The sequence below is a fragment of the Lolium rigidum genome, chromosome 4 (genome assembly GCF_022539505.1).
Source record: "Lolium rigidum isolate FL_2022 chromosome 4, APGP_CSIRO_Lrig_0.1, whole genome shotgun sequence".
Taxonomy (NCBI): Eukaryota; Viridiplantae; Streptophyta; class Magnoliopsida; order Poales; family Poaceae; genus Lolium; species Lolium rigidum.
This window is the reverse complement of record NC_061511.1, coordinates 165,987,260-165,997,209: the sequence shown is the minus strand read 5'-3', so window position 1 is coordinate 165,997,209 and position 9,950 is coordinate 165,987,260. Positions and strand designations below refer to the sequence as shown.

The 9,950-nt window shown below is 52.9% G+C and overlaps 1 pseudogene; it reads right to left on the bottom strand.

The window, feature by feature from the left end:
* Positions 1 to 532: 532 nt before the first annotated feature.
* On the bottom strand, positions 533 to 7,162 carry LOC124706544 (annotated as a pseudogene).
* Between the last annotated feature and the right edge of the window lie 2,788 nt (positions 7,163 to 9,950).

The window sequence follows — 9,950 nt, the reverse complement described above, 5'->3', positions numbered from 1 at the left end:
CCGCAATAACTTCAGTACAGTCTGGCCAGACGTTGCATCAAACTAGCTAGAGGCAGGACACCGGGTAGAGGCGAGAGGAAGACCATATGTCTGATGGGCATGCCAATGTCAAATTCAGATACTGTCAAATTTCAGTGTTGATATATTTTCTCTATCTATAGTAAGGTACAACTGGTCATGCATGACGATGCTTGTGGCGCGTCATCCCGTGTTTTTTCTCCCGTTAAATTGAGTGTTGATATGTGGATATCAATGCACTCACGGGATATTAATTTTGGTGTTAACCGGAAAATAATGGACTGTATGTATATATTTTTGCATGTATATGTATATTTGTTTCAGCAAATGCATTAGATGGAGTGAAGAAGTAGTTGCATGTTGCGATATATAACAGAAGATTTGTCGCCACGTCGTCGAGAACTACACACAGTCTTATTATTCAGTGGAAACGTGCAGACACTTAGCTCGTTTATAATATGTATACATTAAATGAAGCATGCATTGCACATACACAATTATAGTTACAATATCTCTATTGTTCGACAAACATGACTGAGATGGGGCTCCTCACAGTGTGCTTGTCTGACACCCATCGGAGCGCGCCCTGCACCACCATGGAAGCACTGCCCTTCGTCGGCCATATGGTCACCATGTAAGTGTTCACCTGGTTCGCCTTGGTGAAATGTAATGACGTAGGCACGACGCTGATGTTGATATCGTGTTCTTGCAGGTCAAACCGAGCGTAGTATACTGCTGGCACCTCTCCAACGTTCTTCACCGTGCGTTCCACCAAAATCGGAGTTGTTGATTTCCACGATGGCGGGAATATGACGGAGATGGATGGGTAGTTCAACATGCGTTCCGGGATCACCTTGATGTCCGAACAGTCCACCACTCTACGCGCGATCACCGAGACATTCTTGTTGTTCCTGTACAAGCCACATAGGAAGCCAATGTAGTCGGCAGGTGTAATGTCCTATACTAGACCGGGGTCGATGGCCTTCTCTGGGTTGACATGGCCGGCTCCAATGGCGAATAAGTCGGCAGCCATATTCTGTTCGTTGAGTATTGGCATGCCTGAGCCGGAGCGGTCGGTGTTGTCAGCGCTTGTCATGATGGCCGACTTGATCTCTGCCGGCGACCACTCCGGGTGCGGCGATTTACACAAAAATAACCCAAAAGTGGAAGAAAAGCACAGACTGACCCTCCGGCGAAACTATTTCACCAATCTAACCCTTTTGTGTGGCGCCCCTCCCACGGGCGCCACACATGCCCATGTGGCTCCCCTCCCCGCCGGCGCCACACACCCAGCCGACGTGGCCCCCTCGCCGCCGAGCCGGTGCGCCCGTCCGACGTGGCAGCATGTGTGGCGCCCCTCCCAACGGCGCCACACATGCACTTGGAATCCCCTAAAACATACGTGGGACAAATCCTCAGGACTTAGCCGTTTTGCGAGCTCGATGTGTGGCGCCGATGACACGGGCGCCACACTAGCATGTGTGGCGCCGATGCCACGGGCGCCACACATAGAGCCTCGCAAAACGGCTAAGTCCCAGAGGATTTGTCCCACAAGATGTTTTGGACCCAATGGTTCAAACAAGTTGGCATGTGTGGCGCCGATGCCACGGGCGCCACACTAGCACTTGTGGCGCCAGTGTGAAGGGCGCCACACATGGACTTGTGTTGAAAACATGAAAAATCCTACCAAACTCCAACAGTTACGAGTACAACATTGGACACAACAAGTAGAAATTTCATGACAGGACACATATAACACTTCATACGTCACATTGTAGCACGTAGATTCGAACAACAAGTAGCATTACAGACCATGGTTCGAAATGACATAGGGTTCACAAATCGATACTTATGAATATAGAGTTCACAACAACACGTAGCACATCCTAGTAGCGTCCTCGACGTGCCGTCCTCGTGGGCTGCTTCCGGACGGCCATCCTCTTCGTCCGCTGCCTTGGCTGCTCCCGCCGCTGCTCCCGCCGCTGCTGCTCCCGCTCGCTGCTCCTGCTCCTCCTCCTCCTCCTCCTCCTCCTCCTCCTCTGAAGAGAACGGCTCGTCGTTCCTCATCCTCGACATAGCTGATCTCCGCGGCGGCCCGTCATCCTCCTCAGTGACAACCTTCTTTCCTCGGTTGACATAATCTTCCGGAGTGTACCGGTTTGGAGCCTTGCCCCTTGGCTTCAACCGGTAAGCTGACCGTTGCTTGGAGGTACGCTTCGGAAGTACAGACTTGACTCGAGATTAGGTCGTCCTCAGGAGGAATCTGCACAAACATGAACACATGAGATTACAAAAGTTGAAATTAGTAAGAACATGTTTCACAGCAACAAAATAGTCCATACATGTTCTTCAGAAGAGGAGGATGTAGGGATTTCGCCTTCGCGGCAACCTAGCAAGTTCGCTAACCGCCGCATCTTTCGTGCAGTGTTCTGCGTCATGGAACTCACGGTTACAAAGCCACCAGAACATAATAGTGTACATTCAAAGTTGGTGATCATACCTTAATGAAATTCCGCAACGGTGAAACAGGCTTTTCATCTCTGTGGCTCTGGTCCCACATAGTCTCGCACTCCTCGCCGGTTTTTTGGATCTCCTCCCGCCGTGACAAACATAGCATACACAATTTAAGCGAGCACATGGCAATCTAGATGATGTACTAGTTAGTGAGAGAATCCATTACCACGAAGTTCAGCTCGGAAGCAATAGAAGTCGATCTCCCTCTCGCGAGCAAAAGTGTCGTGCCGGCTTTGCCCAACCTCATCGAAATGGATGGGGTCGTCCAAGATCTCCCCGACGATACGCGCGCTTCACTAACTCGATACGCGTGTTCCGATGGAACCACTCGAGGTAGTTGTTGAAAGCGGTGAAGTCGTGAGGCACAATCCGCTCAGGGGTCAGCATTCCGTGCCGCTTCCAAGCAGTGTTGGAACGCCGTGATGTGGCCGCTATGATGGACCGGCCAATTTGTGATCTTCCTCTCGCCGCTGCCTATCAAGCCTCGCAAGAATCAACAAGTTAGTTTGTACCTCTTCTATCAAGAATCTTCCATCGCATGATTCCGAAGTTTACCCGTGAAGCGCCTTGTCCGTGTCTTGCCACGTTGGTGGGCACTCCGATACAGCCCAAACTCGTCTCATCACTCTTTGCGGCCGGTGGTGTTCAACAAGCCACATGCATATGAGTGGGCAGCGCATACGCCAGAACCGCGCCTCCTCCGTGCACTTCGGGTTTAGGTCAGTCATCGCCGCGCCAATACGGTAGTAGCTACCATATGGCTCCCATTCCACCTGCAGCATACAATTATTTAGTAGATGCCAGTAGAATCAATCAAAACTAGGATTGCAACTCCGCAGTGATCGGTTACCTGCTCAGCGGTAAGAGTGTCCAACTCCGCAGATGTACTCGCCCGTACATGACCATTGGATCGCTCGTCATCTCCGAGACATTGTCCCAAAGGTATGCCCAAGTGGGCTCCCGATCAGGAAAGTGAGGGAAATGAGGCCATGGCGTCTCGTTGAGTACCCTGGGACGCCCAACTGATAGGCGGTCCCAGCTCCATACGGAAAGTAGGAGCATGCATCCACCAATACCGCCGCTCCCAGTCTTGCTCCCAGTCCTGCGACAAGTCTTGCTCCCGGTCCCGCGACAAGCTTCGTCCAACTGCGTACATAAGATATTTGGTTACTACTTTGTGTAGCGCACTACTATAGGAAAATAGTACATAGAACAAATCATCACCTGCCGGTAGAGGTAGGCAAGTGCCGCTGTTCCCCAACTCCACCGGGCGTCCAACACCGTAAGCGCCTTCGGCCAACACCAATGGGCCAGCTTACCTCCACCTGTCGGGAAAGAGAGTCCCGGAAATCATGTACCATAAGTACACGCGGGCGTACGTCCTCCGAGTGTCCTCGTCGGCCTCTATGGGGCATTCTCGCAAAGTTAGTTCCGATCCAAGTGAAAGACGCGCCGGCGGGAACTCTCTCCTTTGGATTTTCCGGCGGCGGAGGAGCCCCGCCAATAAGGTCCTCCATCCGTCCGCGCCACCCATCGAAGCCGTGTTCATACAAAGTGGCTCGCCCTGAATAGGTAGTCCAAGGATCATGGAAACATCCCGGAGAGTAGGGGCCATCTCGCCGGCCCTCAAGTGGAAGGTGTGAGTCTCCGGCCTCCACCGGTCGACAAGGGCGGTGAGTGCCGAGGGGTTCATGTGTGGCCCCCACGGCTTACAAGGGATATGAACGGCATAAGACCGGTAGGCCGGATGAACTCCGTGTACCTCTCGTCATAAGGTATATCCGGTGTGCCATGGTAACGAATCTTCAAAGGGTGAAGATCCGTTCCCCTCTCCGTCATATGAACAGCCCGGTGGTCCCCGTCGTACTCTTCATCCGAAGCCACACCATCCTACATGTATGAGCAACACATACAACATATTATGAGCCATTCATACCAAATATGAGCAACACATACATGAGAATATATCCAAATAAGCCATCACACATACATTCCTAACAAATATGAGTTATTCCATCAAAAATACATGAGAATATATCTAACTTTCGAATCACATATACATCACACATACATGAGAGTTCATATCCAAATACATCACACATATGAATTTCGTAAGACATACCATTCCTAGGCCCATAATAGACATATGTAAGACAATAGAATGCATTTGCTAAAATTTCAACACATACATGTAAAATTTCATTCAACACATCTAGGGTTCCTACATATCTAGGGTTCCTACATATCTAGGGTTCCTACATATCTAGGGTTCCTACACATACACATTCAACACATACATAGCCATTTCAAATCTAGTTTCCATGTCTAGGGTTCATGTGCAAATCTAGCAAGATCTATGAAATTAGTGGATGAATGTGAGGGAATCGAAGGGGAATACCTTGAGGAATGGAGGAGGAAGGACTTGGCCGGCCGGATCGACGATTCCTTGGTCGATTTGGTGGGGGGCCGAAGGGAGGCGGCGGCGGCGGCGGTTGGGGGAGAAGCAGAGAGAAGAGGAAGAAGAAAGAGAGGGTCGGGCTGGGCGCGGGCGCGGGCGCCACACTTAAGTGGATGTGTGGCGCCCGTGGCATCGGCGCCACACATGCTAGTGTGGCGCCCGTGGCATCGGCGCCACACATCGAGCCTCGCAAAATGGCTAAGTCCCAGACGTTCCGGAGCCCTCGGATGTTTTCGACCGAAAACATGATATAAGTTGGCATGTGTGGCGCCGTTGGGAGGGGCGCCACACATGCTTGCCACGTCGGACGGGCGCACCGGCTCCGGCCGGCGAGGGGCCACGTCGGCCGGGTGTGTGGCGCCGGAAGGAGGGGAGCCACATGGGCATGTGTGGCGCCCGTGGGAGGGGCGCCACACAAAAGGGTTAGATTGGTGAAATAGTTTCGCCGGAGGGTTAGTCTGTGCTTTTCTTCCACTTTTGGGTTATTTTTGTGTAAATCGCCTCCGGGTGCTTGCTCTTGATCAACGCGGCGATACCGCTGAGGTGTGGTGTAGACATTGACGTTCCGGACTGAAAGCTGAATGTCGGCCCGGTTTGCTCTCCCAGCGACGGTGGGCCTTCCTGGAATGGCCAGGCCGCGAGTACGTTCACGCCAGGGCCCGTGATGTCCGGCTTGAGAATTCCGGGGTTCAGCGTGCTGGGCCCGCGAGAGGAGAAGGAAGTGATTACCGGGGCAGGGGACGCCGACGCGCCGAGGACCGTGCCTCCGAAGGTGATTTGCGCCACCGGGCTCGCCGTCGACTTGATGTAGCTCAGGATTGCCGCACCGGCGGCGTGGCTGACATGCGACGCCGGGAGGACGTGCAGGTCGGCTTGGGTGCTGAAGCCATCAATGAACTGGTTGGTCAGAATCATGCCAACGCCTCCGGCTCTCAGCACCTCGGCACCTTTCGCAAGCCTCGGCACGTCGTTGCCACGCTCACAGAGCACTATCTTGCCCTTGACGTTGAAGCCGTCCAGGGAGCCGTTGCCGCAAAATTTGGCGTCAGGTGTCGAGCTCGAGCCCGCGAAGACCAGCGGGTACAAGACGGTCGCCGAGAAATCTGGCTGGTACACTGACTCGCCATCCAAGGTGAGTCCGTTCCCAAGGCGCACGGTGCTGCGGATTAAACGGTCCACGGTGCTCGCGGCGACGGTGAGCATCCAGGGCGCCTCGTTCTCCATCGTGGTGTAGTTCGGTCCGGAGTTGCCAGCCGACATGCTGACGAACAGTCCCTTCTCTGCGGCGGCGAACGTGCCGACGGCCAAGCTGTCCTCGTGGAACGGCACCGAAGTACCTCCAAGGGATATGGAGAGTATGTCGCAGCCGTCAGACACGGCGGCGTCGATGCCAGCGAGCATATCGGCACTGTTGCAGTCCTCCAGGCCGCACACCTTGTACATTGCGACGTGCGCACGGGGTGCTATCCCGGACGCAGTGCCCCTGCCCTGTCCAAGCACCTGAGCGCCTGGCACGACTGCTCCCGCCGCCGTGCTTGCCGTGTGCGTACCGTGTCCGACCTCGTCAATCGGTGACGGCGGCGTGCCGCTAGAGGAGGTGCCGTTTCCAGTACCGACCGCAGTGTGGAAAACGCGAGCACCGATGAGCTTGTTGTTGCACACAGAGCGACCGTTGAAGTCGCACCTCCCCTTCCACTTGGCCGGCGGCGGCGGCATACCATCGCCGCTGAAGGAAGGGTGGTCGGGAGTGACGCCGCTGTCGAGCACCCCGATGATGACGCCGTCGCCAGATCCCAAGGAATTGTTCCTCGTGCCCTGCTGGGAATTCAGCCCGAGGAACTGTGGCGTGTGCGTCGTGTGCAGCTTGTATACCCGGTTCGGCACCGCGGCGACGAACCCGGGCAGGGCAGACATCGCCTCGACCTCCCGCTGCGTCAGCCGGGCCGCGAAGCCGCTGGCGACGTGGTGGTACGCGTGGAGGAGACGGCCATGGTCGGGGAGGAACGACTGGTACAACGCCTTCCGGTCGTCCGCCGTCTCCAGCACGTGGTTTGCCCGCGGTTGCACGTGGACGATGAACGTGTTGCGCTCGTCGCTGGCGCCATCCACGGAGGCAAGGGCGAGAAGGAGGAACTGAATGAGGGAGAGGAAGTAGACCCTGAAGCTTGCCATGGTTAGCTTGCTCTGTTGATCTGATGTGCTGTGTGCGTGCTCCTGCATTGGCATTTATACATGTTGGTTCCGTACAGATAATTAGATTATTCTAGATCACCATTGCTGCAGCTGGCAATGGCCGGGTGTATGATTTCCGGTGGCGATTGGAGCTTTGGAAGGTGGTTGCGCGCGCGTGGAAGACAATACCGGGTCAGGAACATGCATGGATTTGGTCGCTTGCGAATATCCGTGTTGGCCGTGTCCAAATTACAAAACAAGCACACAGTTAATTAGTTTAGTATTTTCCATCCGCCAAATAGTGCTGGTTTATCTTGCTAAGGTGGAGAACCACAACTTTTTTTTTTGCGAAAAAAATCCACCCACTGACCTATCGATAGTCATATACATAATACATAGTACACCCGTACCCGGAACTCAAGAAATTAATAAATTTTCGGTGAAAGCACGAAAATAGTTACGTGTAAAATTTATTTATACCATGCACGGTACATCCCGTGTACGGAATCACTAGGTTTTGAACTCAACGAAACATGGTAGCACAAATCCCAAAGCATGAAACATAGTGAATCTAGTAGCACAAACATGCACAGAGATACCCTTGCACGGGACAAGATTATTTCACCAGCTGCCGCATCTCTTGCAGATTTTTGTTGGACCTTGAGAGACACAGGATATTTGGGTGGGATTGGCTCAACGCTCTGCGTGGCCTGCCTCAATATATATATGAGTACCAAAGGGTACGTACATGTTACAGAATACATATACAGAATATACAGTCTAACACCCTTCCTCAATTTTAACTGTGGCCTGAAGTATTCAGTAAGTTAAGATTGCGTCTACATCCTGTGAACAGCGGAAGCGACAACGGTTTGGTGAAGATATCAGCAAGTTGATCTTTGGATGAGATAAACCTGATCTGCAGGAGCTTCTTGGCAACTCGTTCTCTCACAAAGTGATAATCAACTTCAATGTGTTTCGTTCGAGCATGAAAGACTGGGTTTCAGGACAAGTATGTAGCACCGATGTTGTCACACCAAAGAACAGGTGGCTGTCTCTGGGCAATCCTCAACTCACGCAGCAGAGATTGAACCCAAATGAGCTCCGCAGTGGCATTAGCAATAGCCTTGTATTCAGCTTCAGTACTACTCCGAGACACTGTAGCTTGCTTGCGTGCACTCCAGGCGATCAAGTTAGGACCAAAGAAGACTGCATGGCCCCCCGTTGATCGCCGGTCATCTCGGTTACCAGCCCAATCCGCATCACTGAAGGCCGAGAGCACAGCTGAAGGTGCCGACCTCAGGTGAAGTCCAAATGTGAGAGTGGAACGAACATAGCGCAGGATGCGCTTGACAGCAGACCAATGAGTATCCCGTGGTGAATGAAGGTACTGACAGACACGGTTAACTGCATAGGAGACATCGGGCCGAGTGATGGTGAGGTGCGAAGACCCCCGACAACACTCCGATACTCAGTAGCATCAGCAGCAGACAGCAGAGTACCATCAGTAGCAGACAGAGTGTCAGTGGAAGACATAGGCGTAGTAGCAGCCTTGCACTCAAGCATGCCAGCACACCGTAACAGATCACGAGAGTACTTCGCGTGACAGAGCAAGGCCATCACCAGGATAAGTGACCTCGAGCCCAAGGAAATAGTGTAGCTTGCCAAGATCCTTGATAGCAAAATCAGAACCAAGAGCCACAATGAGACGATCCGTAGCTGCAGCAGAGGAGCTAACCAGAATAATATCATCAACATAAACCAGAAGATACATGGTGACTTCTGGACGCTGAAGGAGGAACAGTGAAGTATCAGCTGTAGATGGCACAAACCCATGTGAGCGAAGTGCAGTACCAAGCCGTGCATGCCATGCACGAGGAGCCTGCTTCAGGCCATAGAGTGCCTTGACCAAGCGACAGAGATGCTGTGGACGAGCAGAATCAACAAAACCAGGAGGCTGGCGCATGTATACCTCTTCCTCCAAGACGCCATGAAGAAAAGCATTCTGAACATCCATCTGACGAAGATCCCAACCTCGAGTAACCGCAAGTGAGAGAAGCAGCCGAATAGTGGTGGGTTTTACTACATGACTGAACGTATCCTCATAGTCAAGCCCATACCGTTGCTTCAAGCCTTTTGCAACCAGCCGAGCCTTGTATCGTTCAATAGAGCCATCAGCAAGCTTCTTGACTTTAAATATCCACTTGGAGTCAATAACGTTGACACCAGAACGAGGAGGAACCAGCTGCCAGGTACCATTCTTACGAAGATTCTGAAACTCAAGGTCCATGGCAGCACGCCAGTGCGGGATGCTCATCGCAGCCTGGTAGTGACGGGGCTCAGCAGTTGGATCAGACTGCGCTTGAGCCAAGCAGGCAACAATCCATGCTACAGTACCATCAGTACGTTCCTTGGGTCGATGAATACCACTGCGACTGCGAGTGTGGGGACGCAGCGTGGCAGTGACAGGAGGCGGTGGAGGAGCGTCGCTTGACGCAGACAGTGATGACGACGCAGCTGAATGCTGGGAATCAGCGGCAGGCTGTGGTGCAGAGCACGCGGGCGACGCCGGTGGCGGCCCAGGTGAAGACGGCCCAGCTGGAGCGGAGGGCGTAGGCGACGCGCAAGGTGGCTCAGGCCCAGCTGGGGTTGGTGAAAGAACATCTCTCATAATATGTTTTGTGTGTTTGATGTCAATGTATGTGATACTCTAATGTTTGATGAAGTGGTGCATGGATTATATAGATACATGAATATGAGTGACTTGTGTGGAAAAACGAGTCAAAAG